General features: G+C 37.8%; 1 protein-coding gene across 2 annotated transcripts in view; it reads right to left on the bottom strand.

The window, feature by feature from the left end:
• LOC150095403 (filamin-A-like) overlaps positions 1-22898 on the bottom strand; it is a 640838-nt gene extending 617940 nt beyond the window's left edge. For both annotated transcript variants that reach the window (XM_090410722.1, XM_090410723.1), the window contains exon 1: positions 22746-22898. The gene's annotated coding sequence lies outside the window, so the exon portion shown is untranslated. The remainder of the gene's footprint in view (positions 1-22745) is intronic.
• Positions 22899-25049: the final 2151 nt, after the last annotated feature.

Genomic DNA, 25049 nt, shown 5'->3' with positions numbered 1-25049 from the left:
CACCTCTCAACATCCCTTAACAGTACACCTTGAAACCCACAGAACAAGTTTCTTTTCCTCCTCCTTCATCCCTGCTACTGCTGTACTGTGGAACAGTCTTCCCCCTGAGGTATTTCCCAAGGTATACAATATACAGACTTTCAAATCGAATGTTAACAAAGTTCCTCCTTTCCCATCCCGCTACCCATATACGGTACTAAAGTACTATAGGTTGACCAGCCAACCTCTCGTATATGGGCAGAACAAAAAAAAACGATATTTTGTTGCAGAAAGTTGCAACTATAAAAAATCGATTTCATATGAAAATAAAAAAAATTGAATTCTTAAAAACAGGCGCGTTCATCCCATTATATGCTTAGTTCAGTTTTGTAGTCTGCAGAGGCTGGAGACTAGAACGTGGCGGACAGTCGCAGAGGACTGTGCCCAGTGGCGACATGTGGTGCTTGAGACCAAAAGTCCACCCCCCCCCCCCTGGGTTGATAGCGCCTGGCTAATGTAATGTAATAAAAATGGAATGTATAGTGAATTCAGCATATAAAAAACGGAATTAAACCACTTTCTACTTGGTTCCACAAGCTCCTTCTAGAATAAACCGTTTTATTCTCAGAAAGGGGAAATAAAAATGGCACTCTGCCTGCTGGCTTCGTTGAAACTCGAAATAGTTTTATTATGAACAATCCAAGTAAACAGAGGGCTTCCCACAACGACAAAAGATTCGCTGTAACGCTCTCCTTCGCTCTAGTAACAGCCTTCCTGTTAACCGTCCACGAAGAACTAATACCTTATGCTTCACGACGAAAGCATATTTCGTGACTACTACTGATAACAACTTTGTTACATGTTAAGCAAAAAAGTCTACATAGTTTTACACTTGGCTATTCGATATTCTCAGAATAACTTTCACAGATGGTATTTCTTCGAAGGGCGTTTATGAAAAAAAAATCAATAAAAAATAAAAACAGTTTTAATACTTATAATGCACTTCACAATTCGTTATCTTACCGATAACAAACACCATGGTTTGGATGGTTTGAATGATTATTTCACGCGTCCATAATATCTGAACAGAGAAATGATCCCTCCGGAGTTCGTAATACGCATTCAGTTTTCAGAATATTATGAAAAACCTTCAAGATTCTTCCGAGCATTTTTAATGCAAAAATATGTTAAGACGAACGAACAAATGAAATTAAGCATTCGAAGAATTACAATGTATTCAACAAATAGTTATTGATGTTTGTAAATATAAATAATTTTACTTTAAAACTCCCTCAAACTAAAATATCTCCTAATTAGCAATTTTCCCACTCTCTCTCAAATTCAGAAAGAATATTTGTGGCATACATTCGTAAGGAAGTAGAAACGTGCATCTTACCACTTGTCTACTGAGAGGTAGTACCTTGCCATGGAAACAGCCAAATTCGCCTAATCACACGATTATTCTTTTGTGCAGACAAATGATACGTTTCTTAGGTTTGTTTCAATACAGACGTTTCTGTCTTTCTTTCCTTGAATCTGGGGCTATTTTTCATTGACTTATAGGATTAGTTAGATTAGCAATCACAAATATTACAAATATAAACAACTCCATAATATTGTATGAAGGAACAAAATTATCAATCTAAAAGATGTTTGCAACTACCTATTATTTATTAATATAGACAAATATAATAATTTCAAATAATAGATTTTACAATGTATTATTTGAAAGTGAAAATATAAAAAGTAAAAATTAGGTGAAGGTCCACCAATATGGATTCCACAGCTGACCTCTTAGATCGGACACGTGTCATGGAAAGGCTTGAAGGCATGTGCTAGTGCTCTTAACGATTTCCAAGACTTTTGATCACATTTGGCATTAAGGCCTCTACTTGCCATCCTCTGTAACTGAGTAGCTAGCTTTCTCTCTCTCTGGTCGTTCATTGTATGTCATGGCGGATGGATCTCTCTCTCCGTTCGCTACCAATGCAGGGGTTACAGGAAAATTCATCGAAAAGCGAATTCATCGAAAGACAATTCGTCGAAAATGCAATTCACCAAAAATTTTAAATTTTCGATAATATTATGGTAAAAGTAATCCATTTAGAGCAAAAACTGAACCGTGAAGACAGCTTCTTGTACCAACAACTTCTGCTAAGTCATTTAAGTCAGAGAGCTTTTGTAATACAGTACATAATTTGGACACATTATTTCTCTGTCGCCCCGAATATAACTGAACTGAAAACTGGAACGATTCGACATTTTCTTGTAAAAGTTTCAAATAGCGAATCTGAGTAAAATTCATCCAATAATAATTGCTGTATTGAAGTCGCATATTACTACTAGCAGCAATAATAATAATGGAGCCAGCGTAGTTCAGTCGGTAAAAACGAAGCCGTTCAGTTAGAAAGACCTGGGTAGTTGGATCCCATTTACGCATAATTTTTATCAGTCCTGTTCTGCAAAAGGAAGTTAGCAGGCATAATATAGATACGGCTGGGCTTTTCTTCCGGAAACAGGCAAATCAGTTCCATGAACAGACATGAAACAGTTATCAGGCAAGAAAGACTATAAGAACTATATTGTTCTATAATTTTTCCCTATGAAAGTATCATTGTAATCTCCTTATTCACGGTTCAGGTTTTGTTCTTAATGGATCAATTTTCTCATAACATTTTCGAAAATTTTAAATTTTCGGTGAACTGTTTTTTCGATGAACTCTCCGGATACCAATGCAGGAATGCCTTAGAGCTCTGCTCTATCACCTGTCTTCTTTCTCCAATATATAAACGGCCTTCTCTCAACCTATCCACAGTTTTGATGATGGCACACTTCATTCATCCTACTCATTCCACCAGCCAGGCAGTGCTCAGATACACAAAGCTTTAAGATCATGTGCAGTCAGTGCCTTTAACGCTGATCTCATGCTGTCCTTCAAAGTGAAGAAATGTGGTCACATTAATGCCACCGAAACATAGTATCCATAATTCGCCCATCTTTAGAATGTTATTCACGTGTTTGGGGTGGTGTACCTAAAACCTCCCGAAAAATTCTCGATGCTCTTCCAGAAGAGAGCAATTTAGCTCATAAATGTTCCCTCATACACTTCAACCTCTATCTTACAGACATACCGTTTTAGATGCATTTTCTACTGGTACTTCCATGGTCACTGTTTCATTAAACTGGCAACCATCATTCCTCCACCTTCTATTGGGCCTGTTAATACAAGCAGCAGCTGCCCATGTCTTTTTACAGTACAACTGTAAATACACCGAACCTGTTTCTACTCTTCTTTTATTCCATCTACCTCTGGAACGGCCTTCTCATGATGTTCCAACTTCTCAAAAATGTCAAACTTCTTTTAGAGTCCTCACTTGTCGTATCCCCCCTACACGTATCCCTCACTTGATGTACCAAAGTTCTTCTAACTCATGTATAAGATCAATATTAAAAATGAACATATACTACGTAAGATGACACTGTGATGGTTTGCAAGACTGAAGTAAATAAATAAATTCAGGTTATTCCATTCAACGATTTTGTACAAAAAGGTATTTGTATATTAACGTCAATTCTGTGAGGTTTGTTGCCAACTGTTCTGGCGACTATAATTACTTTAATCGAATAAGTTAACTTTTTAGTGGAGATTTCCGATGTCCAAGGTTGAGAACTAGAGATATTTTACAGCCAAACCACGATTTTTAGTTTTATTTTAGGCTAGATGAAAATAGTCTACGCGCCCATACTGTTAATTGTAATTTACAGTTAACTACCTTGCAATTATTACTTCCTATCGTCGCGGTCATTTCATTTGTGCTTCATAAAGTGATACTTGCCAAACAAAACATTTATCTCGAACATCTGATTATTTGAATACATGAATTTCTTTACTCGTCCGACTTAAAAACCGCTGTTTTCCTTTTACTCTTTCCAATAACTGCCATTCTCTCTCTCTCTCTCCACTCTTTTAGAAACTAACTCGTTCCCCATTGTCTTCCCGCTATCATTCAGTCACGCGTTATTTTCCTGCGTAATACTAACATTTACCACCGGTGAATGGAAAAGAAGAGGAAAGAAACTGAGCACGAGCGCATACCATTTCCCTCGAGCCGACCTCAGACGAAGAGATGGCATTTTTTCTAACCTCAAACAGAAAAACTGACCAGTAAACATAACTGATGAACAATAAGTTCATCTCATGGACTTCATTCTAGATTACTGTTTTAATCACCCTCTACCACTTCATAGTGGACAAGGCGTACACATGCGCCAGATACATGAATGTACTTTTGAATCGCTGTTTTTCAATGCAGTTTGAGACATAAAATATATAGTCTTTCGAACCAAGATATCCCTAAAGCAAATTCAATACTAGAAATTGTACTATCCATTTGTGACACGTCGAGATTAGATTCTGGTCCTGTTCTTTGAGGTAGCAGATGCTTGAAATTTTCCTTCGGCTATGTTTTTGTACACAAATGGAATACTGGACTCTGAATGCAGAGTTAATGTGAACATCGACCATGAAAAACTGTAAACCTAACACACATTCGCAATTGCACTAAAAGTTCTGGATCCCTACACCTGAGACTAGACGCCTCGGAATTTTTCCTTCAGGCCAGGAGTAAGCATGTTACAAAACATCTTTGTGATCACTGGGATGGATTCGAACTGCCTGCTAGTTATGCTGACCACTCAGCCAAGGCATGCAATCAAATCTAAACCCGGTTAGGATTTGAACTTTTTATTGGTATCGTCAGAGGACGCTGCTGTACTTGTAGAACCTACTGTTATACAGACCAATGAGGGAAAATCTACTGTCTGTTTAGCTGCCCTTGTTCAATGTTTTCTTAGCTTAATGTGAATATCATCCATGTAAAACGTACAGTGTACTTAATACTGTGAATGGGCTAAAGATTAAATAATTCAGAAGCCCCGATCTAGAGATCAAACAGGTATTTTCAAGCACTTCAGGCATCCTAATAAGCAACTTAGTGGTCTCACATACTGGACAATGAAAATCTTCCACCTACAAAGATTCGTGCCATTTGACCAACCAGGCTGGCATACTTGAACTAATGGTTGAATTTATATTGTCAGCACGATATACTCGAATTGATGATTCTGAGAATAAGCGGATTGATTTTCTCCTTGAATAATAACAGGCAAACAAACTTGAAAACAATAGAAACTAAAAATCAATGTAGGGAGAGAGAAAGGAGAGGAAAAATTACAGTAGTTTATGGAGAGAAAAAAAATTCACAATAGTCGCCGTGCATTAATAACGTTCACGTTCGAAAGAAATGGGATATTTGAGGATTAAAAATCAAAAGGTTACATAAGAAAATTTGAAAAATTAATCTCGGTCACTTTCAACAGAAAATCTTAAATCTCCCTTTAAAAATTTGGTATATTCTGAAAAGCAGGTTTCATTAGCCCTCGCTGTTAGATATCTTACAGCCTGTGAGCCTAAGATTAATGGATTATTAATTTAAAAATTCTTCGGTAGTCAAATACCGCCATCCAGATTTTACAATCAATTTTTAAGTTGCGGAGTCAAAACTCCGAATTTCTGGAATCATACAAAAAATCAATGATTGGAATTGGTTGAAAAAGGTTCTAGGAAAAATTGCTCCACTCGGTCATCACTAGAATTGAATCTACACACAAAAAAAAGGTCTTTATTCTCTTAAGACCAAACATCAGGACAGCATCGGTTTCCTGATGTTCGGTCTTAACACGAGCTACGCATGCCTGCAACTAAATATGAAAACAGGACACCAAAAATTAATACACGGGTGTTAATTAAAAAAAAAAAAAAAGCAAGCTTATATTCAGCTCTTGTATGCGTACGTATATTATTAGTTACTGTTGGAACAGTTGTTGCTGGGGGGGAAGGGGGGGGATGATCCATCATTAAGTTTAACACTTTGTAATGACCGAGCGAATTAGACTCGTCGTTACTGACGTAAGATCTGCATTCCTTGTCTCATTCTCACTGATGTCCAAAGTGGAATTACTTCATTTGGAAGTCATTTATGTTTTATTCTTCGTTTTCTGTACATAACAGGCCACAATTTACTATGATTCATCCGCCTAGAGACAGATATACTATCTAGATACAATGCACAAATATATCGAAGTTTCTGTATTGGAGATTGTAGATGTAAAAGATAATGACTTAGGCCAGGGCTGTCCAAAATCGCACCGCTTTGGACACTTTTTGATTTTCGCTCGTGAAAATCAAAACCTGTGGGTTTTGATTTTCACGAGCGAAAAAATAAAATACTCTGAATCAAATGCGTATTATTTTAATTCTATTACTAATCAATAATCTCGATGTTGGTAATTTTATTTGGTATTTTTACATCACTATATACCCACGTGTTTTTCAAATATTAGATGTGTCAAAGAAGCATTCTTATACTGTACTGTTTTGTTCCAACGCGCATGCTCCGGGAGCTCACGAGGAACGTGAGCGCGCGATTAGTGTTGTTCGTTTGTTCAGCTATCGAGGATGTGTCGCTGCTGCTCACCAAATTAATAGATACGCATTGTGATGCGGCCCTCGGATTACCTAAGGTTGGACAGCCCTGACTTAGGCCATAGGCAACCAGCCTCCCAAATGTTCTGCCTCACTTGTTAAAAGTTCAGTTATAACATAGCATTCAAAAAATTTACCAGATGACTGGAGACACTCCAAATGGTACAAGATTACCGATTATATATGTATGACTCGGTAATAGGTTGCTGTATGAGATGTGCAGAAATAGATTATAAATGGGTGATGGAACATTTTCAGCTGACATTGTTCAAGAACTATTACTCACGCACTACTGTCTCTCAGTATTAACTGTGAAAGACCACTTAGGTGTGCGTGTGTGCTATAAACAAAAGAAATTTTAAGTATAATATCACGAAACTGAATTGTCTGTTGCGTAATTACTATTCAATGTTGAATGCCGAACAGCTCATTTCTAAACAACTCACTGCAGTACTGTTCTAGATAAGGTACCAGACGTCTTAGTATATGCGAAACGTCTGATCACCTTATTTAGTAATGTCCTGCATTTTCCTGTACCGTCAGGACATGTTTGTCCTGTATTTGAGAAGCTCAGTTCCCAATCTATAAAACCTTATAGCACACAGAACTTGATCATACCAAAGTGCTGAGTTCGTATATATTGGATAGGACCCAGTTCACTTGTTGCGGTCAAGGCCTTTTTCTCCCCTCTTTCCAACAATAATTGTCTACTACTCTAGTAATTATGTGAAAATGCCTTTACTAAGACTTAATATAAAACAATATACGCTTCTATTGGTTCTCAAAAGCAAGTTTGTTTGTTTTTTTCGATTATTTTACCTACTTCTTGTGTTTTGAACAATTTTCTTACTGTGCAAGCATAGGCGAACGGTCTAAATCTGACAAAGTTCTAATTATAACCGCATTCTGTTGATGTTATCTAGTTATTGCCAAAAAAGTTAGTTCTCCTAATTACGCATGTACTATTTCAAAAGTTGTTTTATTTCTTACACGAAATGCATTTAAAGTCGAAAATTGAAAACAAGGGTACACATATTCAGAAACACGAAACAATAGAAAACTGTGCAGTGGAAAAGATCAAGATAAACAGTCACCGTTCGCAAGGAAAGGGAAGTAAAAAATCTTATTCGAAACTTTTACCAGAAAAGTAACAGCTAATGAAAGAATAATTTACGAACTGCAAGCGAACAATTTCGCTACGTTTTGAAACATTTTAGTGACAGCAGCAACTCGTCTTTAAGAAAAGGAAATTGTTGCTAAGATGTATTCAAACGTATTAGCAAAACCAGCCAGTACAACCGCGCTTGTTTCTAGATTAAATATTTATGGGGAATGAAGTCACCTATACTTAACGGGGAGGGGGGGGGGGTTCATTGGTTCATGACTCAAGTGTAGTAAACACCAGTTTAACCGATGAACTAAAACCTTCTTTGAAATCGGTATTCTAGCGAGATAATCCATACCCGTGGTCTGAAGGTCGCAGACAGAGCGAATACTTCGTACCGAAAGCTGTCGTAACCAACCAACGCACTAAAAGCTGCTCGTACGTTTCAACAAGTTATTTTTGTAGGCATGTGAATAACCCCCGCGACACGCCAGGCCGGAGAGAGCTGACACGCTGTAAATGCAAGCAGTGAATGATCCTTTTCAAGACACTAGATTGAAAACCCATCTACTGAAGTTGTGTAATCATGCGCTTTACTATTTATCTTCTAAAAATGCCCTGTTCGTATTTTTAGAAGATAATGTCTCGTGGCATAGGCATGCAAACAATTTAATTAATAAACGTACGAGCAGCTTTTAGTGCGTTGGTTGGTTACGACAGCTTTCGGTACGAAGTAGATTTGGGTGCTCTAACTAATTAACCCGAAAATTAAAATAAGTTTATATGGTGAACAAAATTTATCATTCATATTCTGCTATTTTAAAGTGTAATGTTTGAATTGCAAGCGAGTACTGTTTTGGTTTGAAAATAAACATTTTAGCAAAGCTCAGAAGGATTTTGAGCTTTGTCAATTTATATGAAATTCATCAGAATCGGGCTAGGTAAGATATAGAAAAAAAAACTATCTTAGCTTGCTCATCAGATAAGCAAACGCTTCCAAATCTCAGATGAATGATGGATTTTTGGCCTTCTTAGCCTTGCGAAAATATGTCATCACTCAGTATGTGCATATGCTTTCCTTCTACTGTGCAGCTTATATTTTGACTTCACTTCTTACAAGAACGCAGACGGCCGAAATACAGCAACCGAAGAAGCAAAATGATCAATAGTTGAATTTTTTTCCCTCCTTCGACTGAGGTCACGGATTGAGATGTGCATAATGCAACCAGGAACTCCTGAGAGATGCAAAGCAATACGTGGGATGTTGTTCAAAATACTACTAGTATAAATGTAGTATATGGATTTTTTTTATTACTCCCACCCACGAAAGGTTGTGAAGCCTATAGTACTTTAGTATCGTGAGTGGTCCAAAGTATTTTCTTAATTTATATATTTTTAAAGTTCATTTTTACATAGTCCGGAAAAACCCTGCTCTATAGACGAAACATGGAACTTTTTTTAGGTCTCTAAGCAGGACTGAGGTCCCGCACCTTTCACGCCTAAAGACAATCAAACATCTGTGTCTAAGGCGAAATTCAAACCCGCAGCTTGTTGGTTGGAGAGTAGATGCACTAACCACTGAGCCAACAATACAAACTATTACAAGCAGAAAGAAATATTATCTGAATGGGAGATTAAAAATACGTGTATACTTAAAGTACTTGATAATTTCAGAAATTTCGAAAATTGCTCGTCTCCCATTTTCTACTCGAAGCATTCCCAGTTAATTATTATTATTTTTTTTCCCCTGAGAAATGTTTATAAAATTCTTTCCCCTTTTAAGATGTCAAACCATTTTGAAAGCCTGAAGAGGCTTAAAAGTATCTTTGGTCTATAGCGCAGGGTTCCAAGATTTCAGTACTAAATGTACTGTTTTCAACCGCTTCATCTGGGCAATTTACACATAACATCAAAATGTTCAATCATATTTTCAAACGAATCTAATATAATAATAGAATAGAATTGTATGGATCCACCCATTTCCCAAATCCATCCTTTGCTGATTCATAGCCTTTCTTGTGGCAAATAAAACAAAAGTTAAAGTATCGCATTTAATTCAAATTTCTTGTGCCGTTCTAAAATTTGTCAAAACGTTTTAGAATTATAGGAAATTTTTTTTCACTTAGCTATAAATTAAATTAAAGATGCCAAGAAATTATATTTTTGGTTTAATCCTTTATCCAAGTGTAAGCAAACAAAGTTTGCACTTGAAGTTTCTTTACGACTACTCTACTTGTATATAGCTACTGATGACTTCACATTAATTGTCTTAGTATCCCATAATGCAAAGCACATCCTGTCGAGTGTGTGAATAATAGTATGCATTATTGGAATGGCTGTGGTCCTTTCATTACATTACCAAAATACTCTGATTTAGGCAAGATGTAGAAAGTTTTTCGCTTAGTTATAAAATTAAATTATTCGTCAAGAAACTTCACGTGCAACCTTTGGTTTGCTTGCGGTTGGAAAAAGGATGAAAAGAATATAATTTCTTGACATTTTTAATTTGGTTTTAGAATTAGGAAATCAAAACACACAGCTTAAAGCAAAAAGAATTCATATCATAACGAAATATGAACTGTGCTATTTCTGCATTGTTAAAATGCATACTTCTAGAAGTTCATTGGTAGTTTGATCTTGAGATTATTTATTCAAAGTCCATGAATTTATTATAAGAAGCTGAATTAAATGAAAAATTGGAGGTTGTTTATTATATATTTTATTTATTTATTTTTATTTTTTCTGCTCTTCAAAAGTTTTGATGGCAAAATCAGACCTACCACCTTTATTACACTTCGGGAATATAACATCATAAAAATGCATTATGGTAATTACGGATATGATCAAGTTCTGGAAGGGAAAAAAAATCACATTAGCGATAGCAGCCAACAGCTTCCATGAAGATTTTTAGGGCAGTTTGTATTGCGGGATTCCTAAATTAGCTTTACTACTAGGTTTAAAAAAAAGTGTCAGTATTACGAACCGTGATACGTCTTGAATAATCCCTGTACGCTGTTTTAATAAGAGTTATAAACAGATGCAAGTAAAAGGTTACACAGTTTTTTTTCAACACGCAAAAAATTAATCCTCATGTGTTAATGCTTTCCTCGCCTGTAAACTTTTTGATGGCCTTTCTGACAGACAGCAAATAGCATCGGTTAAAGTTATCGAAATACCTCTTAAACATGCTGATTCTATGCGTGAATAAAAATAATTTCAATAATAAAAAGATATTACAGCATGTTTTCGGGATATCGTAACGGAGTGCGTGATTATATGGCTCTTCCGCCATATGGTGGTGATAACGTGTAACTGGTCCAAGACTCGTCCAGCTAGCTTTTATCTTATGAAGCTCTGAGTAAGATAATGGTAAATGCCGTTATTTCTACCAAGATAATTTGAAAGGCAAGTTTGCTTAAAGTTCCATTAAAACTTGACAAACGCCTCTGAACTGTAAATCTATGTCTCATCTGATGTGATGACCTTTGAAAGGAAAATCGACTCGCCTTTACCATGTTCTTGAAGATCACGACACACGTCACCGCTCCGTTGCTTTTGATGATCAGTCACAGCACACGCGGCACAGATTTCGTCGCGATCCGTCAAAATGCATTGGTAAGGCTCCATCGGAGGGGTCTCATTTGTTCCGCTAAGTCACAGATGATGAGATGACTAGTTTGGTGAACTAGCTCACTAATACGAGACACTTTTAGTCTATCTAAAACAACCGCAAATGAACACCTTAAATGATCGGCATCTTCAAAGATCAGTCCTTTTTTTGAATTTTGCAAGCCATTATCAGAGCTTGTGTTCGCCCATTGATTGTTTCCCAAATGCAGTATTCATTGCGTTTTCCTTTAATCTGGTAAAATAAAGAACATCATAGGAGATGAGAAGTCATTAAACATTCAAAAACTGCACTTTAGGTCATTTAAAAAAGTACAGTTTTTTTTTTAAGTAAAAACAATTCTCAAAGAACGCAATACAATCTTACTGAAAAGTACAAAGCAAAAAATGTTATGGAGTATTTATATGGAGAAAAGTGATTAGCAAACTCATGAATTGTGAAGAGACGGACCGAGTGACCGGCAAGTGATATTTGTTGTAAATGTGTCCTGAATACCACACCATTAACCCAAAAAATTCAGAGCCCTGCATAAGTGTCGGTAAGGTTTCAACTGCACAGTAAGCGGTTTTTTTTTTTTTTTCCAACTTTAGATACTTCACATTGATAGTCATGGAAAAACAGCTAAATGAGGTACATAGAGAATTTATGACTAGGTGAACTACTTAACAACAAGTGAAACTTTACGACACGTTTCTCCCGGCAAGTGTCACAGACGTTGTCGCAGAAGATCAGTTAGAATCAGTGCCTTCTACTCCTTCAGACTTTGTAGAAGTGCGCGCACGCAAAAAACAACAGAACCGCACAAAGACAACGAAATGGAACAGGATGCTCAGGGTTCGGACGCCGCTATTTCTCACAAAGAAACGGTGCCTCCGATCATTCTTAGAGAAAAGCAGAGATGGGCAGCTTTAAGATCCACAATGTCCAATCTGCACATTGGCTTCATTAAAGCCAAAAACATGGATGAAGGCATAAAGATGAAGACAGACTATAGAAGGTTGACCAAAGAACTGGACGATAGAGGCATCCAGTATCATACTTTTGCGCTCAGCTCGGAAAAAGAATTTAAAAGTGGTCCTTTGTGGTGTCTGTGAAGACATTGACACAGCAGAAATGGCTGCTGACCTTAATTCTCAGGATCTGCCTCTAGTCAAGGTCAGCAGAATGTACAAAGCAGACAAGACTCCCATGCCATTAGTCCTAGTAGAGATTCATAAAATTTACAAAAATGTCTACAACTTAAAAACAATCTGTGGACTCATCGTCACACCAGAACCACTCCGGAAAAGATCATCTTCTGGGCAGTGCCACAGGTGCCAGAAGTTTGGTCATGCCCAGAATCTATGTAGAGTGGAATATAGATGCTTGAAATGTGGGGACAGCCACCCAACCAATACCTGCACAAAGCCGAGGACCATCTCGGCCAAATGTGCCAACTGCGGTGGCCCTCATCCTGCGAACTACAAAGGATGTACTCAGCACCCAGAGAACAAACGGATGGAGGCAGTCAATCAGCCCTCCTCCTACAGTATAAGAACACCAGAGGCCCAAGCATCAAAACTGGAGACTCAGCAGCCAGAGTCGGAGACAGCCAAAAATAGAGACACCCAAAAGCAAACAAGAAGTTATGCCGATGTGACCCGTACAAATAGACCAATACCAGAACAAAATCAACCAATAGCACCTAAAAATCTAACAGCTGTTATTACGGCCTCACTAGCAAACATGCTACAAGCTTTCAGCCTGTCAAACCCTACTGCAACCTCCACTAAAAGATTTCGTCGTGAAACACAGGTCATCCTCACAGCTCTCATAAATGAATAATAACAAATTCATTCCAGCATCTCTTCAGATCGTTGCATGGAATGCAAATGGCTTCAAAAACAAAAATCTGGAACTCCAAGATTTCACATATCAACCAGATGTTATATTAATCAGTGAAACTCATTTAAGACCTTCAGACAATCCTAAAATAAGGTGTTATCGCCTATAAAGAAACGATAGATTACTCTACAGAGGCGGCGGCACTGCCATCTTCATTAAAAATTACATTAAGCACCACTCTGTGAGAAACCCATCAACCACTAACCTTGAGATCACAGGCGTGGAAGTAGTCACCAGCTCCACTGGCAAACTGAAAATCTACTCAGCATACAGCCCTCCCCAAAAATCTCTACTACACACTGACCTAAATGCCATCTTATGCGTCAGAGAGCCCACCATTATAGCCAGGAATCTGAACTTCAAGCACCCTGCGTGGAATTGAACAACCACAAACAAGAATGGTTGCATCCTTTCCAATTACTTAGTTACTTTCCAATTGCTTGATCCTAAGCAACGCTGTTGTGGCAGGCCCCACCGAGCCAACTCATCTCAATACGTTTGGCACTGCTGACATCCTGGATATAGCTATCCGGCAGGATATCAAACTTCAATACAGAATCATATCTATGAATGAACTATCATCCGATCACAACCCAATTCTACTACAGCTGGGAAAACAAGAATACCTGTCTCCTCCTTCTCACTCCTACATAGCATGGGAAAGGCTGTCAACAGCACTCAAGGATTATATTGGACCTGTTCCTCACATATGCACAAAAGAAGAAGTAGAAGCTGCAGTTACAAACCTCACACGACAAATTAATTCTGCTATACTACCTCCTACAAATCTGCCCGCAAGCCAGATCGTTTGCCTGAAGACATCATGAACTTGATCAGAGACAAAAACAGCGCTAGGAAAAGATTCCGTAACACGTGTGCACCACAAGATAAAACAGATCTAAACAGGCTAAATGGGGCAGTAAGAGATGCACTCAAAGCTCAGAGACCAAGTATGGGATGAAAAGTTATCTTCCATTTCACCTACTGATCACTCCATCTGGGGGAGTACTGAAAATATCAAAAACAAAGACAGATCCCTTCCCCCAATATTCTCTGACCAGGGCCTTGTTCACACAGATGTAGACAAAGCAGAAGTTATAGCATACAACTTAGAGGAGCAATGCAGACCTTCGTATGGAAACCTTGACTTTGACTACATATATAAGATTCACAGCAAGGTCAGACACTCACTCAAACTTCCTGACACCAGCACGGACCATCTGCACTAACATCACCAGCTGAGATATATGACATTATTAAAAAAATAAAGAACAAAAAAGCTCCTGGGCTAGACGGCATTACTAATGGGATGATCAAACTTCTGCCCAGAAAAGCAGTAGTGCACCTGGCCATAATTATAAATGCAATCCTAAGTCTTCACTGTTTTCCTTCCACCTGGAAACTGGACGATGTAATTCCTATACATAAGCCAGGCAAGGATCCTCACCTTACTCAAAATTATCGTCCAATCAGTCTCATCTCCAACCTAGGCAAGATTGCGGAGAAGGTCATCCTCGCACGTCTTCAAGCCTCAATAAATGAACTAGACATCTTTCCTAAAGAGCAGTTCAGTTTTCGGCAATACTATAGTACTACTCACCAAATCCACAGAATAGTGGAATACATTACTACCAGCTACAATTGACGTCAATACACGGGAGCTGTTTTCCTTGACCTATCCAAAGCATTTGACAAAATATGGCATTTTGGATTGTAACATAAATTTATCTCAGCTGGTATCTCAATGAAATTGATACATTTAGTTAGTTCATATCTGCAAAACAGGACCATGCAAGTCAAGATTAACGGCACTACCTCATCTCAGCGATCCATCTTGGCCGGAGTGCCACAGGGATCACTACTGGCTCCATTGCTGTTCTCTGTATACATGTCTGATATTCCGCACAACCCAATGTCATCCATCATGGCCCTATATGCAAATGACACAGCATTATTAGTCAGATCTCTCCGACCACATTTCGTTATTAGAAAACTTCAAGAAAACCTGAAATTAGAAAGATGGTTCTCCAAATGCAGACTGAGTAAATCCCCTAAAAAGTTCAGCTATTCTCTTCACAAAAAGGTCGATATCTCCTGTAGGAGACATATTATTCAACACCAAAATTCCCTGGGAGACGGAAACAAAATATTTAGGTGTTGTCCTCAACAAAAAATTAACTTTTAACCAACACATCAAGGCACATAGGCATTTAAAGCCAACGCTCAGATCTACCCCCTAATAAACAGAAGCAGCAAGCTAAACATCAGAATCAATCTGCTTTCATACCAGCTGGCGATTCGTCCTATAGTTACTTATGCTTCTCCAGCCTGGAGCCACACCTCCACTGCAAATATTATCAAATTGCAACGGGTTCAGAACAAATGCTTGAGAATGATCTTAAACGCCCCATGGTTCGTCAGAAATCATCAACTTAACCGAGATACAAATATTCCTTATCTTCTCCTTCCTACAAACTTTAGCTGCAAAGTTCTTCCTAAAGACGTCCACTCATCCCAATGATCTAGTTCAGCAAGCTGTAGCCTATGAGCCTACGGATACATTCAAACACAAAAGACCAAAAGCCATTTTAACTTCCTTCAGTGATATACAGGGTGTTCGGGATAAATTTGACATATTTATAATTAATTATATTTTTCCGTAAGTTACATGTATTAACACACACTTCTCTTCATTTAAAAGTTTGGACCCTTCTTCATTCATATACAAGATGTCAGAAAGGATGGATAGCTGGAACCCACCTGAATCATGGAAGAGAATAACTTGTATCATGATGATTCGTGCCCGCCATCAAAATAAGGATATTACGACTGCTGCCCAATGCTCCCTGAATACAGTAAAAACAATCAGGCATGAACTAGAGACTTGCAATGGTGACTACGAGGATGTAGCAAGAAGAAAGATCCCTAGCAGACGATCTGATTGCGTTCGTACAGCAGAATTCCTTGCAAATCTGCAGGAACAGGTGTTGAAGAACCCTGGCATTGGAATTCGGGCTTTGTTCGTGGAGTTGCTAACTGTAGTCAAGCCCTGGATAACAAGGGTAGCCAATGGTAGGCCGTATGTATGGCAGCAGGATTCGGCCCCTTGCCACACCTCTGGGAAAAGTCAAAAATGGTTGTCTGAAAATTTCTATGACTTCACCAGTCCAAATGTTTGGCCTCCAAACTCCCCAGACCTTAACCCCATGGATTATTTTGTATGGGGCGCAGTTGAAAAAGACACCAATCGCACTTCCAGTAATACAAAAGCCCAGTTAATGGATAAAATTAAAACAGTTTTTGCGGCCCTTCCCAGGGAGACTGTAGCATCAGCTTGTTCGAGGTTCCGAAGCAGAATTGAAGCTGTGATCGATGCTAATGGTGGTTATTTTGAGTAAATCTTGTTGATAGTATTGTAATTAACTCTGCCTGTAATGTTTTTTTGTCAATTCATTAAATTTAATAGATACAAAGAAGATTTTCTTTTTCCTTACGAAACTGTCAAATTTATCCCGAACACCCTGTATAATCTCCATGCCCATTCTGGGCGAGCAAAATGCTCATAATATTTTTCCTCACTGTTACCGTAACAGACAACGGGGAATATGAAAAGCTTTTCGCTTCACCCCTTAAGTCATAAATGTCAATTGTCAGCAAACTCATGAGCAGTACAGTACAAAGCTCAGGCTAGAAAGGTTACCAGCATAGTTAGGAAGACTAAATCAGATTATGAAAAGACCTTAGTCAAGCGGGTCAAAGGTAATTCCAAAGAATTCTTTCGCTATGTGGTAAATAAATGGAAGAATAACTTGGGAAGGATAACTTTAGTGGCAGGGAGGTGACTGAGTCAGAATTTAATAGTTACTAAGTGACCGCTTTTCGAAAGTCCATCATCCGAGTGAGGATATTACTGTCACATGCAACAATACCATTTGAGAATGGAGGTTAATGAATCAGAGGTACTTAGGATATTGCAGAATTTAAATGTAAATACTGTTGTGGGTTTGAATAGGATATCAGCTCGGGTATTTACGTGAATATGAAAAAGGCATTTAATGCCTCTTACTTGGCTGTTTAACTTAAGTCTAAGCTCTTTAAGGTCCCTAGGAAGTGGAAGGAAGATAAAACAGTTCCTTTGCATAAAGGAGGCTCGCTAAGACTGCGGTAGAAAATTACAAACCAATCGCCATCTCGGGAGTGAGGGTAAAAGTGTCGAAAAGTTGGTTGAAGACAGATTTCTGGAATGGGTGGATAAGAATACTATACTTTTTTTTTTTAGGGGGGGGGACGTGGTTTCGTTAAAGTCGGACTTGCCTTAATAACTTAACTGTTTATAACTGAGTCAAATGGGAACGGATATTAAACTGGTGATATTGATACGAGAATGGCTCATGGACTGAGAGCAAAACGTAGTTTATGGAGGAACAGAGTTCATGATGAAGCAAATGACCATTGGTGTCCTGCAAGGCTCTGTGCCTAGATCATTGTTGTTTAATTTGTACGTAAATGATATTGGAAATTATTTGAAGAGATATCCAGTTGATTTTTGATGATGCAAAGTTGTGTAGCGTAATAATTAATCAAGCTGATGTAGAGAGCTTGCAGGATGATCTAAATAAGCTGGCAAAATGGGCAAAAGGTAATGGATATCAATTTAGTGTAGAGAAATGTAAAGTTATGCATTTTAGAATTAAAAGAGAGAAAATTGAAGAAAGTTGAAGTTCAGAGGGAATATTGCTAAGGTGTCCAAAATAGCTTATATGATAAATTGGTTATCACTAACATGAGAATAAAGTATAAGGCGTTGATACGTCCACATCTGGATTATTCAGGTCTGGTAGCCTGGATTCCTTGGAGATGAGGAAGTGATAGAAAAGATTCAGAGGCGAGTGACCAAGTTGGTGATTGGTATAAGGAATGCTCCCTACATTGATAGATTGAGAGTTTGTGGATTACAGAGAAGAGGGGGATATGATTGAAACATTCAAGTTACTAAAAGGGCTTTATAGGATTGACGCAGGGGATTTCAGCAGTGGATAGAGGTGGGAGAACAAGAGATCATCAATGGAAATTAAGTAACAGTGTGGTTAACAAGGGTATGAGGCCTAATTTTTCGCTTGGAGAGTGGTGAATGAATGGAATGCATTGTCTGACTCGCTTGTGAGTGCTTCCTCTGTCAACGAGTTCAAAAACAGGCATGATAGATGTGTGGATAGTTTGGGTCTCCCGCATTGAGTCTCTGACTCAATATGGAGATGCCCATATAATAATAATTATAATCATATATTTCAACCAATGACAATACGTTAGCTGAAACAACATCGAAGCATCTAAGGCTATGAAGCCAGTCTGTTACGTGCATATTAATTGCTTGCCGGCGTAACAGGCTATGGGTTCGAATCCCATCATAGGCATGGATGTTCGTGAGTCCTTAGATGGCGAATGAAATGATCATCTACTGAGAGACCAATTCCACCCAGCTTAATGGAAGACTAAAGTGGCTTGAAAAAAAAAAAAAAATTCTATATTTAACAAATACGTATACAATAAATTTGGGAAATGCTGTTCTATATATATATATATATATATATATATATATATATATATATATATATATATATATATATAGTCGAATATGAATTAACTGACGAAGCTTTTAATCAGTAGACAGTGAAACAAGTTTATTTTTATGGTTACTTTAAACCTACGAGTAATTCTGCTATTGTATAATTACTTGTTCCTTATTGTCTTTAGTTTCAATGAGTTCCATGTCTAATATCTAGTGCAGACTTTCTGGCTTAACTGTTAGACCACGTAAGGTAATAATATACTATAGTTTTACAACCTTTCCTAGGTAGAGTTCATATACCTTATCTCATGGGATGAAAAACTCCAGTTTCCGGAAGGGAATCCCCGGCACCTCTGTATGAGACTGGTTACGTTACCTTCAGTTAAAAGTTGTTATAAAAATGTTTTCACGTTCTAGAGGGATTCGAACCCAGGCTTTTTTTTTTAACCGAAAGATAAATGTCGCAATCACCGAATTAACCCTAGCACGGTGGCACACTCTCGCCAGGGACCCCTTCCCCCCGAGCGTACCTCCCCCCCTTAAACAGTTCTCGGGGCTCTGTATACCCTTAATCCGGCATTGGTGATCAAATCCTCGTGACTACGCACAGAATATACTCAGGACTGAAGCATGAGCGATTCTGGCACCAGAGCTTGTCAGAACAGAGGTGTAGTCCTGTGTTGATAGCAGGAAATCCACAGCATACAAAAACGGATTTTCCATTGTGTTGACACACCAAAGAAAATCGGGAACTTTTTGGATGCCGTCTCCTCTATATTATAGAAGACGCACAAAGATAGATGAGGGAAAAGAGGCGGTAAGCTGTGTATAAGACTTACGGCAATTCAAGGATATTTCATAATCATACTGACGCAATTAATGAGAAATTATCAGCTTCTATATACAATTGGCCTACTCATGAATATGCTTCACGTGCAAGTTGTTTGCTTACGCTTGGATAAAGGATTCAAACAAGAATATAAATTTCTTGTTAAGTAATTTATTAGGTAATCAAGCGAAAAAAAACTAAACCTGTAATTAAATAATTTATGCCGCTTTGTAGCGCTTATAACTACAGATAATCCTTCACGTCACATTAGTTCTAGACATTCCCTCTATAAGAGATTCGTATCCTGCATCCTTTCTGCATGTTCAGTGTGATGTATGTAGCACGCGAGAGAGATGAATACTTGCTTAAATTCAGACGTTTTTTCCTCCACGGATTTGAACATGGGAGAAGGGAGGAAAAAATTAGGTTAGTGTACCCGAGGTTATCTGTAAAGTTTTCTACGGAAACGTTCATCTAGGATGCAAAAAATGCGCTTTTTGCTATAAAAATGTTACTTTTCCATACTCTTGCCTAGAAGTGTGACATTGTTTAGCAATGGCCTTAAAAAAAAAATCTGCTTTCTCCATTCAGTACCCTTAAGAGTTGTGTAAAAAATACTCACGAACGCAAAGAGAGAACTCCGATGTTCAAATCGTTACGAGCAGTTATGTACGGCATGCATCAGATAAGCGATGAGAGAGAGAAAAACGGGGAAAGAGTTCCGCCCCCGTCTTCATTCAATAGGGGACGTGATGGCACTCTACGTCCTGTAGAGTAGATCTCTAGAATGTGGTAATTGACGATAAACGTCGTTTACCTAGGGGTGTAGTCGGGCCAGGGCGACGCCCTGGTACTTTTTTTAAAACTATCACATTTTTTAAATTCATTATAATAAATTATAAGAATTATAATAATATATAATGCATTTCCAGCTTTCGGTCAAAAAATAGCAGCTAGCCGCTCTTGTCATTTTTTTTTTCAGAAAACAAGGCAACCTCTCTGACATATGGACGTCGCAATAATAATAATAATGTCGCACTTCGTGGTCTGGATTTTTGTTTCCAAGGTTTCCCTGGCACTATCTCTTTTAAGACTACACCCCTGCATTTACCACATTCTTTAATGAAAAATAAGCTTCAGAATTGTACGCGTATGCTTTATTACTTCGGAAAATATTTCGATGAGCAAAGCAGTATACTGCGATTTATATAAACAAGTAAAATAGTACACAGTGTAAGCTCCCGACTTCTTTGGGTTAGATTCCTAATTATATATGATATAAACATTTAATAACTTTTAAAATTTCAATGTTTCCAACTATGTATTTCCATTCCCCTCCCCCATGAGATAAACGTCACACGTCTAATTAATTTATAACAGCCACCTAAAAAGATAAAATTCGAACTTATGGTGGTTTAGCATAAATGTAGCATTTGGTATTTTCACAAATAAAATGTCTCATATGCAGTTTTTTTTTTTTTTTCATGTAGGTGGGAAGAATGTAAAGTTACGGTAATTTTTCATTTGCAGGGAACTGATGAATAACTGTCATTTAATGTATTACATAACGGGTTAATTTGAGTGAATATCCTCCAATATTAGTGTGTGTATACATTTTCATTGATAAATAAGTCATTATAAGAGAAAGCAGACAAAAGCATGTTTCTTCAGAAGAGCGGAAAAAAAAAAAAGAAAAAAAAAGAAAGCGGCCTAAGGCATCGGAGCTACCCACACAAGGCTATTTCTGGTGCACGACGTTCATCGACGGCCACGAAAACATTTGCGAGTTGCAAAAGAAGGAAATGAGTCGAAGGTATTTTTTATCCTCCAACACGGTTTTACAGTAAATAGATCAACGCTTTTTGCAGTGGGTCATGCAATTCAAAATAATAATAAAAAAAACATTACAAAATAGCTCCAACCACTTAGAAATGAATCACTTTTTTACAAATCTGCAATAATTTCATTCTAGGGTGAATTCTTGCCTTTGATCCTTGGAATAAAATATTCAGGGAAACATTTATTCTCCGTACAGCATTAAACAGAGAGAACAATGAGGAACTATGTTGCATACACTTTATATTGCCCTGCCGGAGCAAAAACAATGGCTGGCATAAATTCTTAATTTATAGTTTTAGCTCAAATTTCTATCTGTCGCTGCTCACAGTGCAGACGAAGCTTTGATTGCATCACGTGACTGTCGCGCCACACCTCGAACCCCAAAAGTTTCGACTCCGCCCTCCAGACAAGCAGTGCTCAACAGCTACGATTTTACTGTAAAGCATACTTCACATGTCCTACGAATAGTAAAAGATGGCTGACACGCATAGTCGGTGTGTGTCTTTCAAAAACTCTTAATTCACCAACTCATGATCATTGTTCACGTACGGGCTATACGATAGCGATGTCACGATTCTACGTTGTAGTGATCTCGCCGCAAAGGTTCCACCTCCATAAAAGGTTAGCAGTCAGGATCACAAGTTCTGATTCTCTGACTTGAAGATCAAAATCAGCACGGCCTGAATAAGAGTGCCAGCCGGGCTTCACTGGAATGTTATAATTTGTTTAATTCTTCTCTTACTATCGGAACAAGAAAGGGAAAAAAAAAAAATTGACAGGCAACAGTAGTGTGCGACTTCTCTGCGTGATAGATTGTAATAACTAGAAGGTTAAGGCAAAATGCCAAGGTCATCGGAAAGATAAATGCTTCGGTGTTTTATACACATAAAAATGGCGTAATGCGAAATTGTGCATAATAGTAATATCTCTGATTTATGATTGATTGGAATTTCTTGCAGATATTTATTCTGAAATATAATATACTTATCATTCAGTTTCATTAATTTCAGCTTAAAGCAGACGAAAACAAAAACTACATATAACACTTTGCTTATTTTTCGATAATTAAATATTTTGCGATAAAGAATTTAATAAAGTTGTGGGGAAACCGAGTATTTATTACAGTTTATGCGTTTCTGATGGTTTAGTATTCAACTAGAGGGCATGTTGCCATTAGAGACGCTCGCTTAATAATTAGCACATAACTAAACAGTAATTTATCCTTAAAGGTTATTTTCTGATAATGAAATAATATTAACGGGCAAGTTTCGAGAATTCAAGGTAGGACCTAAAATAAGTAATTAGTTGTTTTATCTATCCAAAAAAAAGAATTTTTTTTTTTTCAAAATAATCAGAGCCACTACTTACCGCAGTACCGTATTCAGAACAGATATCAAAATCGCCGGAGTCCGTAGCTGGACGATGGCGAAGTGGTCTTTCCTCACGTAACACTATGTTATAGCCGCGCCTTGCTAGCTTACTCACCTCGGAAACAACCTCACCGTATGATGGCGAATCACGCACAACTTCAGACGCTTAGTCGTACTGCGCGCGTCTTTTGCATTGGCTTTCCAAAAATAACAAAAAGAAACCGGGTATGACTGTGTAGCGCTCGGTGAACCAGTGCCGGCCTGCCAGTTGTATCAGTACCCCAAATTTGGGCAATGCAAACTGAGCCTGGTAGATAGCGACCTCCCCTGCCTCCTACTTCAATGCCCAAGCTTCAGGGAACAACTTTACACCCCCTTCTTTTCTTCAACCGCACGTTTACCCTCTTAGCTCCGGTGAGGTCGTTGAATTCTTCAACCCCAGCAGAGGTCCCTGCATAAGACTAGTTTAAGCTTCCTAGACATTCCTCTAAAAAATAAATAAAAGTGTCTGCACATGTCAGGATGATTTAATTCACAGAGAATAAGTTGCATGTTGAAGCTATTCACGTGTGATGGTGATTATAAGAAAATAAAAAATTCTTTCCCGTTTGATTGTCTTCGGCTGAGTGTATAATTTAAAAATAATCAAACATTTGCATACATAATATGCATACATTTGTATACTAAAGAGATCATAATATCATATATATTTTCTTCTACCAGTGTATATTTTAATTCTAAATGCAGTGTGCGTGTGTAAGGGGTTCTATCGAGGATTTTCATAATTGGAATTTCAGTAGTATGTAAACTGCCCATTTTTAATATGAGATTTTTTTTAATGACCTATTTTTTAAAGGAAATTTGCGCCCTATTTCAACAAATGTTGTTCTTAAGAGTTAATAGTTCACAAAATATTAAGCGATTACAATTTTTTAACATCGGATTTTTGGTGTTAAATGATATCCGGAAGGGGTGGTCTAATATTGACATATTTCAACTTCGTATTAAAAATCTGGTTAGTATATATAGGAAATTCCTACATAGAACTTATCTATTGTAATCTAGATGGTTCTGTTTCAAATAGTCTGAAATTAGCCCATTTTGCTTTATTATGTATTTTAGATGGTGGCGTCATTGTAATCGGCAATCCAGCGTCAGCCAAAAAGGCGTGTGCCTGTAAAGGCTCTCTGAGTCAAGGAAAATTAATTACCTGTTCACATTAATACTTTGTTTTCGTGCATGAAACATAATTAATTTCCCTATAATATAATTTGATTCATTGCTAATTTATGCTAATAATATACCTTTTGATAACCAAAACGATAGATGAGTTTGTATCTTATGAAAATCTAGTAATGTAAGCTTAAATATTTACCAGTAATAACTTTCAGCTGCTTGAATCCGATTCTCTTTACAAGTAAAACCCAATTCCCTCCCTGCCCCCCACCGGAGAGACAAAAATGAAGATGACGGATATGGCGGGGGGGGGGGGAAGAGGAGGGAATGGTCACTGATAGCGAATGAACTTTGTTCATAAAGGGTAGAGCAGGAAGTGGACAGTGGAAATGATTTGGAGACCGTCTTAGCGTGATAGTTGGAGTTAACTACTTTATTATCTTCCTTCTCCAGTGCATTAAGTTTTCAGCGGAATTGAAGATGGTTCGGTTTGCAACCCTCTCCTCCCCTCCGTGAAAAATTTCACTGGATTCGCTTTGGGCCCCAGAGCTTAGTTTTACTAAACATTTTGTCTTACTTATCTCCACAGTGGAGACAGAATTTTTCCCATCCATTTCTCATGTGTCCAAGACTGTATTTCATGTCTGTAGAATTGTATTGACTGTTCCTCACGTCAGACACGGGATTCGAACCCGGCTTGTTTCATCCAAAAGGCTCGTTTATTCTAACTGAGCTACAGATGCTCAAAATATTACCAAAGTCCATAATTTAATTTAATTCATTGTGGAATGCCTATCATACTTCATTAAGAAGTATGATAGGCATTCCACACATTCACCGCCCTCCAAGCAAAAATCTAGTCCTAACATTCTTGTTAACCACACTCTTACACAATCTCCAGGGATGACCCCTCGTTCTGTCCCTTCCTGCACTAGTCTTAAAAAAACTCATCAGTATCAATTCTATAAAACTCCTTTATAACTTAAATGCTTCTCTGATATCTCTTCTCTTCTCCTACGTCTATCAGCTAGTTTTTGGAGCCCCCAGACCTGCAACAATCTTTGTAACTGCCTCTGGATCCTCTTCACCATTTTTTCATCACCAAGAAATCCAAGAGTGACCAGAT

This window comes from Typopeltis vanoorti, chromosome 20, assembly GCF_054136105.1.
Source record: "Typopeltis vanoorti isolate ZY-2024b chromosome 20, IOZ_Tvanoo_1.0, whole genome shotgun sequence".
In the NCBI taxonomy this organism is placed as follows: domain Eukaryota; kingdom Metazoa; phylum Arthropoda; class Arachnida; order Uropygi; family Thelyphonidae; genus Typopeltis; species Typopeltis vanoorti.
The sequence above is the reverse complement of the archived record's forward strand: the minus strand, read 5'-3'. Positions and strand labels throughout refer to the sequence as shown.